The sequence below is a fragment of the Lepisma saccharinum genome, chromosome 3 (assembly GCF_977018435.1).
Source record: "Lepisma saccharinum chromosome 3, izLepSacc3.1, whole genome shotgun sequence".
Classification (NCBI taxonomy): domain Eukaryota; kingdom Metazoa; phylum Arthropoda; class Insecta; order Zygentoma; family Lepismatidae; genus Lepisma; species Lepisma saccharinum.
Genome location: NC_139231.1, coordinates 112,993,609 through 113,016,258, shown reverse-complemented (window position 1 = coordinate 113,016,258; position 22,650 = coordinate 112,993,609). Strand labels below are relative to the sequence as shown.

At 40.7% G+C, this 22,650-nt stretch overlaps 1 protein-coding gene across 6 annotated transcripts in view; it reads right to left on the bottom strand.

The window, feature by feature from the left end:
• FucTA (glycoprotein 3-alpha-L-fucosyltransferase A) overlaps nucleotides 1–22,650 on the bottom strand; it is a 221,522-nt gene that overhangs the window by 106,417 nt on the left and 92,455 nt on the right. The window contains exon 1 of one of the 6 annotated variants that reach the window (XM_083119194.1): nucleotides 21,330–21,416. The exons of the other annotated variants lie outside the window; for them this stretch is intronic. The gene's annotated coding sequence lies outside the window, so the exon portion shown is untranslated. Of the gene's footprint in view, nucleotides 1–21,329; nucleotides 21,417–22,650 lie in introns of those variants that run through there. 6 annotated transcript variants of the gene reach the window in all.

Genomic DNA, 22,650 nt, shown 5'->3' with positions numbered 1-22,650 from the left:
GTCCCAAGTTAAGGTCCTGAAGTTTAATGTGGTTTATGTTCTGTTCTTACAGGAAAATAATACCTTAGCAAGGGTTAACAATGTCTCCTTCTATGTCTTTGTATCAATTAGTACACATTTCTCATAGGACTGAACCTTACGGAGAAACTTTGAGCGAATTAGCAAACTTAGTAAATGAAAATGCCTGCCGTGATTGGTGCGTAGTAATTATGCACGTGATTCCTCGACTATCGCACAAACAAGCGAACGTCGATAACGTGTAATCAATCCACACCTCTGTTTATAGACCTTCGACCTTGATTGGCGAATGGTGCCAACCGCACTTGTAACAATTGAAGGATGCTTCAGATTGGATTATTCAAGCTCTCAAGGTTAAAACAATTATTTGTGCTTTGATAAAACCTAGTTACAAGAGAGAAACGTACAACCTTATCTTTTTTTATTATTATTATTATTGCTTCGGCTTGGAAACAACATACATTTGCAAATTCTATGTACCTCTATGCAGTCTTCTTAATTTACAGCTATAGCTGAAGTTTTTAATTGTTTCATTCCTCTTTCACTGTTTCTATTAAGACTGGTATGCGGTGATTGTGATGGTATAAGGCTTCTTCTCAGGAAACGATGCATGGTTTTGCTTGGTTCTGCATAGTGACCAATCCATATAGCCGTCGTTGATTGATTGATTAATTGAGATGGTGTTTTAAGACCAATTTATGCACAGTAAGGCTAAGTGAGACTGGACCTACAGTTTAAAGTGGGATCCGAACCACTATGTGCATCCACCGGGCATCGAAGCCGGGACCCCTTCATATAGCCGTCGTATGAGAACCAGAGGGAAGTAACTCCAAAAATGCTGTTTTCAGTTTTGTAGAAGTGAAGTGGAGTCACTTATATTCAATTTACTGAATCTTTTAACAGTCAGACATATTTATTTATTTATTTATTTATTGAAATTTCCAGTACAGCAGAAGCCATTTTAAACCGGAAAGAAACAACAGTAAAACAGTACACTAGTGTTACAATGAACACACAAAACAAGATAAAATAAAATAAACAAAATATAAATATAAGCATAAACAAGTCAAGACAGTTCCAAGGTAAACAGATGTGTTTCACAAAAGCATTACTTATATACAATTTTTTCTATGTTTGTGATAAAAGATGGATATGAACTGAATATATCGGTTTGGTTTGATATGACATTGAACTGATTTGGTAGCCTATGAAATAGTGAACGTTGAATGAGTGAGAGTCTTGGAGTTGCAGTGTGGAAAGTTTCCTTGCTCCGTGTTTTATGTCTGGGCACTCTGAGGGAGAGTTCGTGGAGTGGGATGCTGCATCTTAGGTTTCCATTAATGATCTTATGTAGTAATTTCATATCTGCAACGTATCTACGTGATTCTGAAGTATTTATGTTTAAGTTTACAAGCAGATCTCTCTTAGGTAGGTGTCTCAGGGCCGGCACTCTATAACGAACGATGGAGAAGGAAAAGCTGAGAACACTGTCGATCTTGGAGGTATGAGAATGGGCAGCCATGTTCCAGATTGGTGAACAATATTCTAGAATGGGATGGTTTGAAGTAAATAGAAAGTGCTTTCGGGTTATGGATTTCGGTGAATCTGTAAAGTAAGCCTAGCATACGCATTGCCTTGTTTGTGATGGTTGATATGTGATTATCGAAAGTTAGTTTAGAATCTATGAGGATACCTAGATCTCGGTGTTGTGCTTCTTTTGCTAGAAGGAGGTCGGTGAGTGTATAATTGCCTTCAAGAATATTTTGCTTCAATGAAATTGTTATGTAAGAGCATTTCGAAGGGTTTGTGGACAGTTTCCATCGCTTACACCATTCGGAGAATCTATTCCTAAGAATATATTGTTTCCTATCTCCTGTAAATTTTATAAAATCGTCCCGCTGGTCCTCACAGGACGATACACAAGCGACATGTTCTGAGAACTTTCTGGACTACGCATGAAAGAAAAACACCACATTCCTTTTGCCAGGAATAAGTGTCTTTACCCTATACCTCATCCTGCGCGTGCCACGGTTGACAGTCGAAAGCGTTGCCACATCTTTTCCCTCTGCTCGTCAATGCTGGAAGAGACTGGACTGGATATTTCGTCACTCTCCTCCTCTCCTGTTTAATGGAGAAACATTGACAAGAGGTTTGGCAATTCTGAACTGGCCTGTCTTTGTCGTTGTGTACTACACCAAATGATTTATGGCTGTGGTTTTCCCTCCGATGGGAGAAACGGAGGACGTTTGAAGGAGTCGAGAACCAGAAGTATAACAACCTGCGAGACCTCCCTGATGGCGTAGTGGTAACGTCATCGCCTTGTAATCACTCTTGACTAGCACTGCGCCTTTCTATAAATTGTGACGTCATATCCATCTAAAAATCAAACGAAGAAACTCTGAAACCTACTCTTCCATATGCAACGAGACCCATTGCGATACTCGATTCACGGGTTAAAATTGTTCGTATAATTTTTAGGCACCCTGCGTGTTCCAAGGAGCAGCAACACTGACGCAGTGTATGCGCGGTGAATTACAAATCCTCTTATTACACATAAACGTTCTAAAGCAATGCGGGCACAGTGACGTCACGGAGTTACATTGGAGGACACGTTTGCCACTCTGTGTGTGTTCGTTGCGTGCCGCTCACAATAAGAGCAATGTATGTGTGTTTGTGTGTTGCGAAGGCAGACAATGCGGAAAACTGACATGTGACATTGGATGACGCTTACAACAGTTTTTCAATGGCTTCGAGTGGCATAGAATACCAAAATATCGAAGAGACAATAAACATAATCAGTGGACTAGGTGTCACAGAGTGTTAACAAGTGCGTCGCCGCTGGGGGGACAAGTGGCGTAGCTCAATATGAAATACTCTTGCCCACCCAAATAGCGTACAGGATAAATTTTCGGAAAAGTTTATTGTGGAGCAAGAATAACAAACATAGACAGAGAGAAGAAGAGTAGAACAAAGGTTAGAAAGCGATCGGAAAATAGTTAAACATAGGAAGAAAGAGAAGACAAAGGAAGAAAGAGAAACAAAGGGGAAAAGTTAGACGCAGGAAGAAAGGGAAACAAATAAAGAAAGAGTTAAACAGACGAAGAAAGAGAGAACAAAGGAAGAAGGAGGGAAACAAAGAAAGAAGAGTTATAAACAGAGGAAGAAAGAGAGAAAAAAATGACGAAAGAGAGAAAGAGCGAAACAAGGCTGATATAGAGGCAAGAGGTGAAAAGGAAGAAAGAAAGAGAATGAGAAAAAAAGAAGAACATAGGAAAAAGAGGGAAAGAAAGGTTCTACGGAAAGAATGAAAAAGAGAGAGAGAAAGAGGAAAATAGAGTTCGAGACTCTTACCAGCACTGGCCATCAAAGCGCAGACGCCACTGACTCTTAAAAATTATTTCATAAAAGCTGAATACAAAACAAACTCTTTGGACTTAATCAAGTGTTCAAAAGTGACAACTAGCATGAAGACATTAAATTATTTTACGATCGCCGTCTGTATCCTTCTGCTATTATCACCGTAACATTGCCGTAGTATTGTTCCACAAAAGTATTCCCCACCTAAGTCACTATTGGTTGCATGGAAAATCGATAGTTCTACGCCATAGAAAAGTTCATATCTGCATCGAATGCAATTTCGATACTGCAAAATTACAAGAAAAATGAGCAATCGGAATTGTGAGAATGCCACACCACTAACCAAACAAATATTCGGATATGAATAAACAAATAAATAAATACATACATAACAATTTAGTCAGTTTTGACCAAGTCATTTTTAACAGTGTCTCCTTAGAAATCGATAGTTTACGCGAGCGGATGAATGTACCAATTTGTCTATTATATCTCTAAACTACATCTTTATATACTTTTCATTCTCGCTATGTAAAATTGTATGCAATATTTGGAAGTAACAGTTACTTTTACTGGTATTTACGTTGTAGATTTTTAGACAGGTTTTTGCAAATAGCTAATTTTACAATATATGAAGAGGATTGCACAACTTTGCAATAATAATAAAATACTCCTTACTAAGTTACTGAAATAACAACATAATTACATTGTACAATCAAGAAGTTACACCGTAGTAATGGGGCCCTCTTTTCGGACAAAATGCTGACCTCCGCGACGGAGTGGTTAGCGTATGCGTATCCTTCTACGATTTCCGAGTTCGAATCCTGGCTTGGGAATGGGTGTTCTTTGTGAGTGGCCCTTCATCAATATCATCATATCATCACTCATCCTCGTCGTTGTGATTAGTCAAATCTTGCAGAAACTAACTGACTCTCTAGCATTCTTAAACCCGAAGGTTTATGACTGCAGCAACACAAGCTTTCCATCTGTCCCTATCCTGGGCAAGGCAATCCAATCTTTTCCATCCTTACCGATTTCCTTTAGGTTCATCTCAAGCGAAGCGTGACATTTTTACGTAGTCTTCGCAAGATTTGCCAAATGTCAGGGTCAATCTATCAACGGAGGGGGAGGGGTCACAATATTTCTCTGCGATAAACGCGAAGGTCATTGCCAATTCATACCACAGACCTTACGACTACAAAAGACACATAATTCTATCCCATACGACGAGAATTATTAAATATGATGGAAACTGAAATGCAAACACATCAATTGTCGCGTTTAAAGATAAGAAGAATCAGCTTTTTAGGCCATTTTTTCGTTTTCTTTCATACCGAACGCGACAGGAGCGCGACGACGCTTACTTCAACTTGAAGCTATGGACCACGAGAATCGCGTGGACCTCAGCTTCGAGGTGAGGTAAGCGTTACCGAGCTCTGCTTCATTTACTGTCAACGTGCCATGCGTCTGGGACTTGTTTAAGCTCCCCGGCAGGTGAAGGCATGCGTTGTGGTGAGTGTCCCGTTTTTTCACACCCGACGCGACTGGAGCGCGGTGACGCTTACCTCACCTCGAAGCTGAGGTCCACGCGAACCATGGTTCGTCGCCAATTCTTTGATAATGAAAAGCAGATTTCATATCGTTCAATGCGTGCTTTTCCTGTTAACAAGTGAAAATAGCAGACATTCGAGACTTCGAGTGGTGTGCCCAGGATTTTCGAAGGTTTGGTTTGATTTGCTGTTTTAAGTCCACTTCATGCACAGTAAGGCTAATCGGGACTGGACCTACAGTTTAAAGTGGGATCCGAACCACTTGTGCCTCCACCGGGTATCGAACCCGGGACCCCTTGATTACAAGGCAATGACGCTACCACTGCGCCATGGGGAGGCCCTGATTTTCGAAGGGGAAGGGGTTACGTGTACCTTTTAGTAGTCATTCCTGAATTCCTCATTTTGCCATCTTTCCTGCCTTTTTTTTATTCTTTTTTTTTTTAAAAAAAAATAAGAATATTGAACCTAAGCAGGGATTATGACCCTCACCAACCTCTCCTTGCGCACGCCACTGGACACTCGGAAGAATCTGGATGACTCCAGAGAAACCTTGCCGTGGCTGTAAACATGGGGATGGGGGGTGAAAAAAGGGCCTGTTATGACCCAGACCTTCAAGAGTGGTGGAAAGTACAGGTCGTTGGTTGGACCTTGTAAGGTGTCTGTCTGTTCGTAAGCGTTCGGCTGTTCTCGACACCGGCAGGGACGAGAGAGAGATTCGCACCATCCTGCGATGAACTGGGCCGACGAACACCATTGCCTTCAATAGGAAACTTGGCGGGATGGTTCGGCGCGAGGGGCCTCATTTCGATGCGCAAAGATTAGCAAATCTCTTGCGTATATCGAGCTGTTTCATGCTGTTGCTTGGCTTATTTCGCACAAATATGCGAGTATTCTGACCTATTATTTTTACTTCTTCTCTAAAATATATAAAATAAAATATTCTTATTATTTTGCTTGGTCATCGCCGCATCTCCCGATGGCCTCACCTCTCAACGTTATCCCTCAACGTGGCAGAAAAAGCGACGCTAAATAAGAAACATTGGGCAAAGTATCATTGTTTTGATTAAGGGAGAGAGTTCTCTCGACATAACAAACCATTGGAGTCAACGGAGTCTGTAGCAAATATACCAAACTTGATATTAGTTTAACGTGACAGAAAAAAACACATATTCCCTTTCTGATATTCTGTTCCCCTCTATTAAGATTTAATGCATCTGATGGAGAAAATAGACACTAATCACCAAAATGGGTAAATTTTACCCACTAGCCGACAGCTATAGTAAGTAGTTCACGGTATGTTAACAATACTCCAAAAGAGATACATGCCAGAAAAACAGCGACGTGACAGTCAACTATACAAACCATGTTAAGGTCACCTGCGATGGGAAACATGGTTTACTGATTTGCTTTCAACGAAAGTTAACGAGGGAACTTCGGATGGTAACGTAAACCACTTCGGTTTACATGGCAACATCACCACGCATCATTGCAGAAATAAATAATTCTTTCCGCCATTTTGCGAGCGGAAGCATGCCAGCTTGATGGTGTACAAAAGCTCACGTGGAATTCCGTTCACGATCTAAAATTATCCGTCATCTTCGCAAGAATGCGGGTCTGCGTTATGTCCTTCCACATCTATGTTTCCCGACCATTTCTTCTGAACGATGTACCCACTGCGATATCACCTGTGAAATACCCTGCACCCTCAGCCGTATGCATAAACTTTGGAGGCTTGTAAAGCATTTTCTGGACCCTCCCCGCCTCTAGTATTCACTCCGAATTGAGAATTTTATTTTAAATGAATAGAGAGCGAGAGAGAAATTGGTAGTCTTTCATTCCGTAAATTATGTATTCGTTTTGTTAATTGATTGGTTTATTTTACTTGGCGATTCTGCCATTTTTTAGCTAATCGCGAAGATGAGGAGGAGTGTTGATATGATGAAATTGATGAAGGGACGTCCGCAAGGAACATCCATGCTCCGGCCGAGATTCAAGCCCGGGCTCTGAATCGTAGCGCGCTGTGCTAACCACTCTGCCACGGAGGCTGGCTTATTCGTTTAGTGGAAAATCTCAGTGGGATTACTCATACAAAAGACTGATTAGAACAGGAGTTAGGCTGTGCTTGCCAAATAATGAAATGACTAAACCGAGTGGTTTTTTTCAGAGAATCAATGTAATTTCTTCGTTGCACCTGTGTTTATATACCGCTAGTATATGGATGATTTTGAATCCACAGTAATGTTTTCAATAGCTCCAATTCCATTTCGCAACAGCTTAACAAGCGGTTCTTTTATTGACGCTTCATCAGCGTATTGAGTCCCATCGTCGCTGTTTTCTGGCTTTCGAGACCGGAGCTCGCCACTTCTTTTCAAGTGCCTCTCCATGCCCTGGGTCACCGGGACCGCTCGCGCCAAAGGCGTCAGAGTCCATATTGCCCGCCCCCAAAATCATATGTAGCAGACGCCACTGTACCCAAACAAAGAAGAGGGTAAAAATCTGAAAATAGTATTTTGAAGAAGGGTAGACTGAAAAATCGGTGATGTCAGAGGGTCATCGTAAAATAGAAATTTTTACTCAAAGTAGGAGTGTGTAAAAGAGAAAACAGTACAAAACAGCAAAGAGCAGACAAAGGTAGTACTGGACAAGAAATAGTCAACAAGAGAGAGTAAGCAAGAAGAAATACGACTATATTCCAAGACAAGACATTGAAAGGAAGGGGAAACTCTAGAGAATGAAAGATAAGCAGAAAGAGGGTGAAATAATACAAACATAAGGAAAATATAATGGTAAGCAAGCAAGTTTTACATATTCCAAGGGGTGCAAGAGAAGAAGTTAGGTACGGCTGAGCCGATATCAAAGTCGATGTATCGGTATCGGTCGATAGAGTGGTATCAGTATCGGAAAGTATCTGTTAGATTTTATTTACCGATACCAGCCGATATTTTTCTGGCATTTCATCGTTCGCGGGGTTCGCAAAAATGCCGCGGATACTTTCGTGGTGTCTAAGTATCCTGTAAGTTATGCAAAATTCAAAGTTTCCAATGATTTTGCAACAATATTGTGTGAAAAAAACCCTGCATTTCGTGTATTATACATTTTGAAAAACTTTAATTCGTACAATTTTCAAGCATCGCTGGAAATCGGTAAGAATATCGGTGTGGTTTTCTGTTCAAGGTGGTATCGCCTAAGAGAAAGAGAGAGTGAAGGCCGAAAGAAAATGAGAGAGAGAGAAAGAGAGAGAGAGCCTAGTTCAGAGAAACAGAAAAAAGAAAGAGATAAAAATAAGAGAAAATATGGAATTCTAGTAGCTCTGAATACCGAAGCAAAGCTCATCTGTAACTATTTCTCCCTTCCCCCCTTGGAGCTCACCCAACGAAATTCTCTGGGGTTGCTACCAGAGTGATATAACGCTGAGTAACAGATAAACAAGGTAAAGCCTGATATAACTCGGGCATGATCAAGAACAACCATTTGTACGCTAGTTTGTTACTGGTTGGTCAGAATGTGGCCAGAGGCCGTTAACCGTTGGTGACAAAAATGTTCTGTTAAAGGTTCATCCTGAATAACTGGTTGGACATTCTTGATGTCCCGTTGACAAGCATTACGCATTGCGTCACCCAGTGACGCATGTAGAGCTTCATTCCCTATTCAGTTGAAGGTCCATGCGTATTCATGCCCCATGAAGATACTTTTTTTTCGTTTTCCATGTCTTCGTCGTCGTGGAATCTGAAATGAGACTTTGTTGTCGTTTGTTATAGGCCAGCAGTTTTTAATCTTGGAGGGTTATTTCCCGAGTCAATCCAGATGAATGTTGGGATGGTACTTCAACGCAGGGCATTAGGAATGGTACCGAGTTGAAGGAAGTTTCGATCTTGTATTTCTATACCTCGTCAAGACCGCGCATTACACGCTTGTGCGATGGCTGGTAACTGCAGTCGCTTTCGCCCCCATCCACGCAATCCCATTCCCTCTCACGTGTTCATTGGTGGAGCAGTCTCGCGTTACTACTTGCGCAGAGACTTGTTTTCGTTCGCTTGCTCCAGAGTATACTTAGTATAGACCAGATCGAGACCTCTAATGAAAAAGTCCACATGATTGATTTGGTTTATTTTACTTCGCTTTTCTGCAGCTTTTTGGCTAATTGCAGAGATGGGGATGGAGTGATGAAATTGATGAATACACACCCACAAACACCCATGCCCGAGCCGGGATTCGAACCCGGGAAAGGGTCCACATGAGAACGGGATCCAACCGTTATGGGTGTATCGAGACAATACAGATGCGTGCAAAATCAAGGCAAGACTGAAAATGCAACATACCTCTAACATATGTGGAATGGGGTGCGTCCCCCACAAAATAAAAAATAAAAACTTTTATATGACGTCGGAAATACGCCACTGATAAATCTACATCTTTGTTTAATAATTTATTGTTTTGCCCTCCAATCGGCCGGCCTCCCCTTTTTTGTTGCCCCCTTCTCTCTCACTAGCAAACAAGTAAAACTGAGCGACCTCCCTATGGCGCAGTGGTAACGTCGTCGCCTTGTCATCAAGGGTTCCCGGGTTCGATACACGGTGAAGGCACAAAGTGGTTCGGAACCCACTTTAAACCGAAGATCCAGTCCCGATTAGCCTATCTGTGCATAAAGTGAACTTAAAACAACAAAAATTACCCACATTCAGGTAAAACTAGCTTATAGCTTAATCACATAGGCCTACTTCATAACCTTCAATGTTCAATGTGACTACATCCCCCACCCCAGAAAATGTTTCCGCCCCTCTCTATGATAAATTCATAAATATTGTGGTAATGCTGCATTTGCTGCAAACTTCCATTATTTTGTGAATGCGTGGAACCAGAGATCAGTTTTTCGAGTATTACACCAAAAACCAAAGAAATTTCAGTAACACTTTACTATACCGGAGATGGATTTCTTCAAATTTACAGGAGAAAGTACTTACGCAAATCATTTTCTGTAGCGTTGTTGATGTTCGAGAATGTAGTTTTGATCCATTTTAATGCGAATGCATGTGGTTTTCTACGAAAATCTATTTCCGACGCGCTATTGCTACTGCCGCCATTTGCTTTCTGCACGTGAGCACAATACGTACGCTCCTATAGTGTCCGTATATGCTAAATTGATCGAAAGGAGTGCTAATGGAACCTAAACTAACAGACCTAACCTAGTAGGCATACCTCGTCCCCGTGATGGTTCGTGGGGTTTTCGTGAATTTTTGGGCTAACATCAATGGTTTTTGGGGCCACCCGTGGATGGTTTGTGGGAAATAAGGAACAACAGTAAATACTCGTTAATGTAAGAAATAGACATTATATTCGTTAGAAATTCATTATTTCACCTAAAGAAATGTTCCGCAATGCAGAATAGTACGTTAGCAATGTAAAAAATTGCGAAATAAATCATTGATAGGTGTCTCCGGTATAGTAAAGTATAGTACCGAAATTTCTTTAAAGTTTAACTTCCAAGTTTCATAGCACCGATCAAATTATCATTACAATATATTATTAACATGCCATATAAAATATAGAAATTATGTCACTTCCTACATAGATTAATTATTGTGTAAGAACAATTCTCCTTTATATGTTGAACTTTTGAAATACAAACATGTTTATATGCCATCTATCGACTGAAAAAGGAACTTAAGTTGTTGACTAATACCGGATACAGACTGCACAATTCTGCAATTGATGTTTGAAAAGTTGGTTATACATCTTGTGGGGCATGAAACGGTGACGTGCGCAAGGAGGAGGGTTGGTGTGTTTTATAACCCCCCCCCCCTTTCACTTTCGCTCAGTATCTCTTAAGGAAATAATCTGAAATGCTGGAAAACATGGCAAAATATAAGGCAGACTACCAAAAAATGAGACATACGCCCCTCGAAAACCCTAGGCACGCCTCTGCCTGGAACTTAAGCTTTGATTTACGCTCTTCACCACGTATTCACACCGAAGCGACACTTGACACACACGTCACTTGGGAACGAGCCAATCAACAACAACCTTTAACATCGTAACTACATGTCAGGCCGCAAAAGCCTGCATTCGGTTGGTGAAATCCTCAAGGGACACGCGACACTTGTCGCTTCGGTGTGAAATCCTCCTAAGTGTTATTGAGACTTAAGGGACATGCTTTCAATAAACCATGGTCTCCAACCTTTAGATCCAAACATTTCTTCCACGTGAGAACTCACGTCCCAGATGAAAATGGTCCCATAATACCACTTCCTCAGCTGCTCACCAGAGAAATGTTCAACTCTCTTTAACGACGAAGGAAGGGGGAAGGAAGGGAGAGAGGGGGGCGCTAAAGGGGAAAACTATCCAGTACGAGGGCAAGGCAGGAATTTGAATCCAGAGCACGTTCAAGACTGCAGGCAAACATAACAGTGAAGCGATTACATCCATTCCGACTTGTAATAGTAAATAGAGTGAACAATAGTCCGTCGGTATTGAAAAAGTTAGAGCTATAGTAAGGGGGAAGAGAGAGAGAGGAGGAATCACGTTTCGACCTTCCCCCACCCTGTTCCATCCTTTATTTCTTCTTGAAATTGGTTCTCGCCCTCTTTCCTTTTATTCTCGAGTGCTTAGCACGGAAAGAAGGGGAAATTTTACGACTTGAGCATTGCAAATTGCCCCGCTCTGCTGTATATGAATATGTGGCAGTGTAGCCAACTCAGAAGAATAAAATTTCCCATTTCCCTCTGATGTTTAATTTTGAAGAAGATAAAGTGGAAGGGCTCCAAACGCAGTAGTGCTGAAGAAAGAGACAGATGGAGCGAATGTTGTGTTATCTTCTTTCTCCTCTTGCAGGTGTGGGTATCCAAAGCCCGTCCTGCGAATACAAAAATTGATCATTCCATCTGCGATATGCTTCCTACATTTATTTTTCCTTTTGGTCTGTAATTTAATAATTTTAGAGGCAAACGGCTATCTGGCATCCTCAGAACATGTTGATTCCAGTTTAACTAATATTTTTAAATTTCTCCCACCATTGCTTCAACCTTCCATTTATTTCGGATTTCTTCGCTTATAATTTTGTCTCCACTTAAAAACAGCAAAAATCTAACTTGTGAACAATTTATTCTAGTTTTATCATGTTCACGAAGAGTCCAACATTCGCTACCATAGAGAAGAGCCGGTTTTGAATTTATATTAAGGTATCTAATTTTAATTTCTTTTCCCATTTGTGCCGGACCCTGTGGCCGAGTGGTGTCGACCTCCGTGGCGGAGTGGTTAGCCGAGCGCGCTACAACGCCAGGGGTTGGTTCGAGTCCCGGGTAAGGCATGGGTATTTGTGTTTGTCCAGATGATAAGAAACTGAGAAACTGTAACAATTGAAAAGTGTAAAATAAGAAAAAGTGTGAATGGTGGGGGATACCTCCGTCTAGGGGGTATTTCCTTTCTTTTCTTTTTTTTAAAAAAGTGGATAGCTCATCGCGCTGCAACGCTAGGGGTCCCGGGTTCGAATCCCGATCGGGCTTGGTTGTTTGTAAATGTCCATTCATCAATTTCATTATTTCATCACTCATCCCCATCTTCGCAAATTAGCCAAGAGGCACAAAACGCGAAGTAAAATAAACTTAATCAATCAATTTTCCCATTTGTTTTCCAAAATTTATTATCAAAATTCCATTATTAAATTTTTCTCAACATCTTTTTGGTGTTCGAACTGCGAAATATGGCTTCTCAAATATACAAAGCCTGTTACCTGTTGTGTCGTCGAGATATATATAGAAAAGAGGACAGGCACGTTATGCGTTACATAACCGGAGGGTTGAAATTCAATTGCAACACTGTTAACATGACAGTTTAAAATGTCTAAATACAATAGAGTCCTGGTAATTCGAGGTGAATTGGAACGAGACAACACAGATTTACAAAATACCAACATTACGTATACGTATAACTTACGAAAAATGGAGAGAGGCGATAGAAAAGGCATTATAACAAAAACTACAGTATGTAAAAAATGTATATACAGTATTGTTATGAATATTATATTGCAGTAACAAATTATGTTACAGGAGAATATTTAAAATTGAACGTACACTTTAAAGAAATGGTCAAGTGTCCTCATAACGTTGCATCATTTCCGAGAAACAATATCAGGCCATCATCTGAATAACAGATTGTCGGTATGTGTTGCCTCTGGCTGTTGTTCAATGCTGTCTCCAACGCAGCTAGTGGATGTGTGAGTACGTGTGTCTTATTTACTTTTCTCTTTGCCTCTGATTACACGGAACATTGGCTTATCGAGACTCTACTGTAGTCTTTTAAAAAATGCAATTTAAAAAGGAGGACAGCTGCTATGTACAGGGTGATACAGAAGTCCCTGACCACCCCTTATAAAATGAAGGGGAGTGTAGATTGCAGCAAATGGTCCTGGTAGTAATATGTTAGGCCTAGGGGCAAACATTTTGGTGCATGTCATGACAACGTCCGCCAACTTTCATGTGCCCATAACTTCCTTATCATTAAAGTTTTCATATATTTGACTTCACCACTGAATTCCTGATGAAATTTTAGTCCACAACCATACCCCACATGCCCCCTTCCTTTCAGGGACTTTTGACTCATCCTGTAGAAACGAAATAGTAATTTAAATTGAAAATATTAACCACTCAACGAATCCAATTCGCACTGTTATATTAATCACGAAGGGGAATATACGTAGCACCGTTCTTATATCCCCAGCACTATCTTACGAGAACTGTCGTCATTAAAATCAACTTTAACAATAAGGATGAGGAGAAAATATAACATGTAAGCATCGTGGTAAGCCAAAGGAATCAAATTCCATTTAGATTCCTGTGATTTTCTATAATAACATCATTTTTCCTACTTGCTGGAAAATTATGCAGCTTCTTCACGGAAGCGATGCGTGAATTTTACAGGCGCTGTAAACCTGCCGATTAAGCATTCCCCTCCAACATTGGCAGTGCGTTCATGTGGGTGGGGATGAAGAGGTTGGGAAATTGAAGAAGGAGCCGCTACCCTTGTTCTGTAGTCGTTCTGTAGGGGTGTAAGGAGGTGACCTTTTCTTGTGCAGGTTAACGAGGCTCTTGGAGTGGCACGGAGAAAGAAGGAGAGCGAGAGAAAATGAAAAGAGAGAGAGAAAAGGAAGAGAGAGAGAGAAAGATAGAGAGAGAAAAAGATAGAGAGAGAGAAAGGAAGAGAGAGAGAAAGATAAAGATATATATATATATAGAAATAAAGAAGAGAGAAAGAGAGAGAGAGATACAGATAGAAAGAAAATGAAGAGAGAGAGAGAGAGAGAGAGAGAGAGAGAGAGAGAGAGAGAAGGAATCAAGGTAACCATACGTCCTCTTTTTCCCCAGACAAGTTCTCTTTTTAGATTGAAAAGAAAATCCGCAAACATCGCTCCGGGCAGATTTTCTTTTCAAAGTAAAATTATCCGTGTTTTCTACAAATTCTTAACAAAAAATAATAATTTATTAAAACGTCAAAAATAAGCATACCAAGTTACAAAATACTCGTTAGATGCCACGGTAGTTCGAGTGTGAACATCATCGTTAAAATCTTCCTGCATTTGAACGTGGTATCGTGTAGAATTAATTTAATTTAGCACTTGTGCTTTGTTGTGGCATTAGAAAATAGACATTCCGAAACAAATATGTAATTTTACAGGTAAACTTATAACAAATACGGTTGTTTTCAAAATATTTTGTTACATGTGATTGGGCGAGAAACTAAGTGCCTGGACACCATCCTAAACTATGATTGTCAGAAGTTTTATTAAACTGTAAGAAGCTACTGTAAAGTTGCAACAAAACATAAACAAAGATGTTGATGTAGAAATGTAATTAATGTGTCTAAATACATTAAATTTAATTTCTTGCTGAATTAAAAAATAATGATAATAACGTCCTCTTTTTCACTTCACAAAATATGGTAACCGTGGAAGGAGCTAATGAGAGCAAGAGACTGTCAGGGAGAAAGAGAGAGAGAGAGACAGAAAGAGAAGGGGAAATGAAAGCGAAAAGCAGACAGGAATAGAGAGTGAAACGGAGAAAGAAAAATACAAAAGAGGACGGGGAAACAAAAGGCGAGACAAGAAAGAGAGGCGCAGAGAGGAAGGAGGGAGAAGTAACAAATATAAGCAGGAGACAAAGAGAAAGAGAGATAGAATGGAGAGAAGAAATATTAGATAGAGTAAGAGAAAGAAACAAACTCCCTAAACAAAATAGAAAAGGAAAGCAAACGGGAAAAGAGATACAGAAGAGAATGTATCAAGGCACATGTAAGAAATATTGCTTTAGTCCAAGTGAGGTAAATTGAACTCAGTATCACTAAATTTAGTATAGTTTCATACATCTGACCCCTGCAAAACAGGCATATGCTCTATTTAAGGATTTTTATAAATAAATAAATAGCATCGGCTGTGGTAATTAGTGTCTGGAACTTGGGATGTTGGATGGATTGAATTCCAGGAAACGATTCTTATGAAACGAAATTTTCAAAAAATCTTCCATTAATATTTGCCTCCACCCATTCCACGTAATGCAAGGGAGTTAACCAGAAAGTCGCACTCGGCCGCAAAAGACAAACACAAACACCATTAAACACTTGAGCGTGTGTAATTAACAAGGAGACGTTAGCAAACAAACTGAAACAAAGCGGTGGTCAGGTAAACATTATGCAATGAGCCAGGATGCGAGAGGTCCTTTCCCTGCTCTTTTTCGACAGGTAAGCGGCGGCGCCGTTCGGGTGGGATTGTGGTGATCTTGGCAACTATTTAGGATTCTCTTTCTCTCCTTTTTCCGATTTCACTCTTTCGTTTTTCCTATTTTTTCTGTACTTTCTCTTTGTTTATCTCTTTTCTTGTATATCTTTTTCTTTCCTTCCTCTGGTTTTCTCTCTCTCTCAACTTCTGCTTCTCATTCTTTCTATCCCTTTTCCTCTCTTTCTGCATTTCTCCCTTTGTTTCACTCTCTTTCTTTACCTTCTCTTTCTGTATTTCTTCCTTTGTTCATCTCTCTCTTTCTTTACCCTCTCTTTCTGTATTTCTTCCTTTGTTTCTCTCTCTTTCTTTACCCTTCCTTTCTGTATTTCTTCCTTTGTTTCTCTCTGTCTGTATTTCCACCTTTGTTTCCTATTTATATCTATCATTATATCTATGTTTTCTTCTCTCTCTCTTATATCTTTTCTCACACTTTCTATCAATTTCCACCTCATTTTCTTTCTTTCTCTCTCTCTCTCTCTCGTTCAATCTTATCCCTCGGTTTCTGTTTGTCTTCCTTTGTTTTACTCTCCTTTAATATGGAGTTTCTCTCTTTTCTTTGTTCCTGCTATATCTCTCTCTCTCTCTCTCTTTCTTTATTTTTCCTCTGTTTCTGTATTTCTTATTTTCTTTCTCTCTTTCTTTATTCTATGTCTTCATATTTCCTCGTATTCATTTACACTGGACCGAACTCCCACTTACGTTGAACATATAATAAATATCCAGTACAAGAAGATACAAAAATAAAATAATTAATGGAGTTACAATGTATTATAAGCACAGTTCGAATTCAGTTTGCAGTCAGATCCAATAGAAGAGACAATTTTTTATAAAATTGTGCACCTAAGAACATTTCGTACTCTTACAATATTCTTACATTCTTACAATTGAAGAGAATCTGGGTACAACCAACCTGGAGAATGGCGTATAGGAAACTTACATGTAAATTATTTTCTCTAAAATTTGCATTTGGTTATGTAATTGTAGAAATGTGTCTGTTGAAAGAGATAATAAATGAACAAAATGTTTGAGTACATATTGCGTTCGAAAGTGTTAAAAAGTAACTACATGATAAATTCCAATAACATTGTCTTGTTTCCAGAGTGGCTAGAAAATAGTGTGAAAGACTTAAACTTTCCATCCAATAACAGCGTTGAGCCAATCCATAACACATATACGAGTGTAGGCAACCATTTGCCATTTTGTGTGTGGGAGGGGGGGATTTCCAATCAATTGTATATCGGCTTCCATTCCTAATGACGTCAGCGGAAACAAAATGAAATACGGATTATCAATTCGCTGCGTACGTCGACAACGCTTCTGCGTTTCGCTGGTTCCTATTAAAAGGGAAATAATTGCTAATAGGTCTGTTGGTTGGCGGGCAAATTTCCACCATTTGTTCTCCTCTGCGGGCTTTTATTAACTTTACTATGGAAGGCTCAGAATCGGAATGATTGTGTGTGTGTGTGTGTACGCGATTGGAGATTTTGGTTCTGGGAAGTAAATTATGGGAGAGGGGAGGGGGGAGTTACAATTTGATTTACAGCTCCAATTCACTTCGAACAAGCAGGAAATGAAGCGTCCATTCACGTGGAAAGGCGTGACCGGCTAACCGTAACCATGTAGTCACTGCGGAAGCATTGTTTTAAAAACGCTGGAGCTGCGATTTCGGTACCATTTTGCACAATTTCTTTATTCATTATCTCAATAGATATCTCCTATTTACATCACTTTTCTACTAGTCCACACAACATGAAAATATATTGATTATTTTTTCTTAAGTTCCCTTTATGTACAGATAGTCTAATCGGGACACGACCTGCAGTTTAAAGTGTGCCTCCACCGGGTATCGAACCCGGGATCTTTTCAGTACAATGTGGTGACGTTACCACTACGTCATGGGGTAGCCGAACATTCGTATATATGAGGGGAGATAAACATTAATGACTATTTCAGAGTGTAACAATGGTTATTATGCTCTTTCAAAGTGATACAGTGGGATGCATAAATATTGTTCATCAAATTGTCTACTACTTCCGTAATTTTTTCAGCATCCTACGTGTTTTTAAGGACCGGATTTTTACGTATGGTGGTGCGGAAGTTGCCAGCAACTTCTTTGGCCTTCTGTTTCAATTCTTGAAGCTCTCATTGGGTAAACTGAGAGGATAAACATTGTATGGACAATTTGCTCGGTAATACTTATGCTTCCCATTCTACTTCATGGATACAAGACAAGTGTGTTTTCAAAGTCAGTTGCTTCTTAACTTACATGTTGCACAACTATCAACTGAACCGCCAGAGTGACCGTGCATGACTCATGATCTTCTCTTCTGGGTTCGATTCTAGGCCTCGAGATTGGTATACCTTTATACTTCGTCACTAAGGGAGCTTTCGACCGAAGCGACACAGGCACCTCCAGAATATAGAGAAAGCATTCACTGCCCATGGGTGTGACCATCAGACCGAGACGACACAATGCACCTTATTGAGAAAACGACCCAGTCAGAGTGACAAGCAGGCGTAAGCAACACGTGCAGCTTATCGTGTTGCTTCTGAACGAAAGGTTGCATTTATTTCTGTCATTCTTCTTCAAGCGACAAGTGTCGTTTGTGTCAAAGGATCACAGGTTCGATTTTCACTTATGTCTGAGCATATAGTGTACTCATATGAATTAAATCAATACAAAAGTACCAATTTCATTTGATATTCGTTGCTCAGAGTGAATTCCCGAATGGCGTTCTTTCTTTGAAGGAGACTTGGTACGGTGTGAAGATTTCCCTGCGTACTTCCCGCATTGTTTACAAAGCGCAGTGCATGTTGCACGTGGGAGAGGAGTAACAAAGAACTTCTCTTAGCTGCTGGAAGTCATGAAAGGGAGACTTGAATGTTGAACCTGACCGCACCGGAAGATACCACGCGGGCCATTTTATATGAAAGGAGTTTTTGCGGATTTTCCTCTACGTGACACTGAAATCACTCCCTTCGGAAACTTTTCCTCCCGTGTAAAAACTTAACAATTTTCAATGTTATTGAGCGTAGAGTTGGAGGGCTAAAGCTGAGATGACGTCGCTTTCTGCCGACCTATAGGCGTCGTAGACCACTACGCTAACCACTCCACCACAGAGGCTGGCGAAATAGAAGTAATAATTCTTTAAATGTTAGTGACAGCATTCAATGTTAATTGGACATTATCCGCACTACTTATGCTTATTCTAACATTTCTTCTGTCGTCTTCAGCTGAGCAAACCGCAGGCAAAAGTAAATTGAATTAAATTTATGCACAGTAAGGCTAATTGGGACTGGATGTACAGTTTAAAGTGGAATCCGAGCCACTCTGCAATGTGCCTGCGCTGGAAATCGAATCCTCGACTTCTTGATTACAAAGCGCGACGTTACCACTATCACATTCGGGAGGCCACAATCTGAAGATAAGAGAAAAGATGCTCTCAAATAACGTAGTGTTAGGATATGTATAAGAAGTAGAAACGCTTGACAATGGATAACGTCTAATTAATATTCCGTGCTGAAATAGAAGTAAGCGTCTATGGTCTTCATCATAGAAACAATGACCTGAAGTGACTTGGTGAAACAACGGAAAGCCCCAGTAAGAACGGCGGGTCGCACCCAAATACAACTTACTTTGATATTAAACTTATGGTAATCACGTCAGCTCAGTAGCGGCGTTTGGATTCCAAATCCAGGGTGGGGAAGGCAAGGTGCTAAAAGTGGGGGGTGAGATAAGGTTTAGCATAGTGCGGGGGAAAGGGTGGCAAAAAGTGGGGGGCAGCTGTCCCCCACGCCCCCTTCCTAATCGCCGTCAATCCGTCAGCTAATTGGCTACTTGGGCTCGTTGCTAAATGAGTAGCTTCGTGCTTGTCTCGTATAAAAAGTAAATGTTAGTGCCCACCATGAATGTGTGTTGCGTGGTTGCGTAGCTAAAGGATACAATTTTCATTTTTTTTCCAATGGTTTGTAGCATCGAAACAAGCCATCAAGTAGTAAAACATAAGAACATTTGTTGATATTCTCTACACGCTGTGAAATGTTTTCTGTGTTGTACGGCGACTTTGTATTCAGCGTGGGGAATTATGGAATGCTAAACCCATCAAAATTTCATTTTAATCGGTGAAAATTTTACTTCTCGTTGCCTTAGACGTCTTGCTTAACCCTGTAATCTTCGCACAATGACGTTCGTAGTGTCAACCCGATGACCGCCTTTTGGAAAAGGAAGCGGGTGGTCATTTGGGTGACTGGCTTCTCGAACACACGCGGAGACAGTGCAGAAGTGCATTGTGATTGCCAATTGTAGCCAACTGGTACACACAATCGACCTAGTTGCTCCGTCTGCCAGGACATATCTCCAACGGAACTTGACCCTGGATTTAGTTGTGGGTGCTGTTCAGAGTTCACGAAAGATGAAGCATAAGAATCTTGTATGTTCATAATGTGTAGCGAAGAGGATGAACAACTTCAGAGCAACCAACACAAGTAGAATCTCTACTGAAGTGTCAGTTAGGAGGGTTCACTCGAATTACGCACAAGCTGGGCTCGCAGTTCCAGGTGAGACCTCAGTCTTAAAAAAAAAAAAGTTGATCAATTTTGTGGTGTGCAACAGTCCTTTTAACTGTTATTTTCTCGTTTGTATAACCAAGTGTTACTGTAGTTATCATGATTTTTCAAGATGGTGTGCAAGGAATAATATAATCTTCCGTTGACGATTTCTTCCCTTTAATATCAAATAATACTGCAACAAACACCCCACATAGATAATTTCACATGCTGATACTCATCTATAGACAAAAGAGGTAGATTTTGTTAACGGTAACAATCCAAATCAACATGTATGAGAGACGTGGACCCAATCGGTAGAGATAGTCCGACCGACTGTTACTCTGGAGTCCCGGTTTTGATTCCAGGGGTGGGTAATGTCAGGTGGAAATTATCCCCCCCCCTGAAATGTTAAGATTACTATTACTGAATTGTCACTTTTCTACCTCTCTGGGGGATTAATATGGAGACGAGATCAAATTAACTAACTAAAGTAATACAGCAACTTTATCGGACGGAATTCGAATTGAGATTCTTCGGAGCCGTAAGTCGAGCACTGAACGACCTCAGGCACCTAATTAGACAGTGGCATAGGATTCTAGAAGTAGGTGGGTGTCTATTTTTTTTTCAGGGTGGACAATTATACATTTATGAAAACCATCTACAGATAGATAGATAGATGCAACAATTTGTAAGCTTCATGTAAGGCAATGCCCACCCTGGCCCCGCCTCTAGCTACGGCCGTGCACCAAGATGGCAATGTTTGGCTGTTAAAGACATGACAGCTAGAGATTCGAAAGCAGAATGGCTGGCTTCGGACACTGCTGCACCCTTTTCACGTGGCAACGATGTCGGCTTGTAATCAAGGGTTCCCGGGTTCTATCTTCGGTGAAGTCACATTGTAATTGCATGGTGCTTCGCATTCCACTTTAAACCGTATTTCCAGTCGCGATTAGCCTATCTTTGCTGCACTGCCACTTTTCTTCTTCACACACTTAAAAACTTACACGTGCGAGAAACGGATTCTAACACAAAATGCAGTGAAGCATGACATCACGAGAAAAAATGATGCTGCTTGTCACAGCTAACAGAGTACTTACATATTTTGACACCTTGTGGGCAGCTACGGTGGGCGTATCGGTGCTGGCGATATTCCGCGTCACAGGAATGTGCTACGCTCGCTCGTGAACGACGAGTTACACGATACTACAAGCCGCCTCAGAGTCACAGACTCTCTCATTCAAGCTGAGAACTCGTCACGTGAGGAGACGAAGCTCGCGGGTTCGCTGCTTCGTTTAGCCTGGCCCAACCATTCCTGCTCGAGTTACCTCAAGCCTCAAGAATGCACGTGAGCTGTCAGAAGATGCATTGTTACGTCACTGGGCTCGCCTGCAACTGAGATCTGGAAAACCCGATGCTTCACGATCTCGATTCTTGAACTTAAAAATAGAAGTTTCATCTCTCTTACTGATGCTGCTGGAACAGCATCACCGCTATTTATTATTATTGCCAGTCGTGTCTTCAAAAATGGTTTGGGCGTAACCTGAGGTAGGTTTGTGGGCGTTATTACCCCCCACTTGCATCACTAATCTTTATGTTATCCGCGACAGCGATGAATGATGATTATATGAAATTCCCTTTCAAACTCAAAACATTCGGAACAACATCGTTAATTGAACACTCAGTCACTCTTGTATTTAATGGTTGACATAATGTTTGATACTCTAGTCTTAATTGTTTATTCAGTATAGTGCCCAGGATTTTCGTATTTCTGTTATTATTATTATTTTACGTCAATATTCTGACACCTTTGATAAATCGCGACGATGGGTGATGACTGTATGAAATTGATGAAGGGGCACTCACAAAGAACACCCACTCCTCAAGGAGATTAGAAGCTTGAAACTTCGGAGGCAAGGTCAAAAGCCAACTGGTTATAGCACTCGACCACAGAGTCAGCACTCCTGGGATCTGCAACAGCCTCCCTCTGCCCCCTCCCAGAGTTGCCGGCAGGTATCCATTGATCGGGGCTGATTGAGTCCCAGAGGCGCTTATTAGCGGATACTAACGGGAAAGTATCCACCTGATATGATCCAAACTGGGAATCGAACACGAGTTTCCCGCGAGGCAATCGGACGTCCATCGACCGGCGATCAATGCGGCTCAATATATATGAACGCGTGTGTGTGTGCGTAATATATTGACCCACACCTCACGATATTTAAAAAGGCTTCTATATATTTTGGTGCTTTATATCACTCCTCCTAATCTGACTTCTCAGATCTTTATAGGCGAGAAGCTTCAGTACTTTCCATTATGTTATCAATTATGGGTACCGGGATATTTAATACAGTTATATGCTAGGATTTTAATGTTTTATCTGCTTGCGTTGGATTCTCAGAAAAAAGGTAAAAAAAAAAG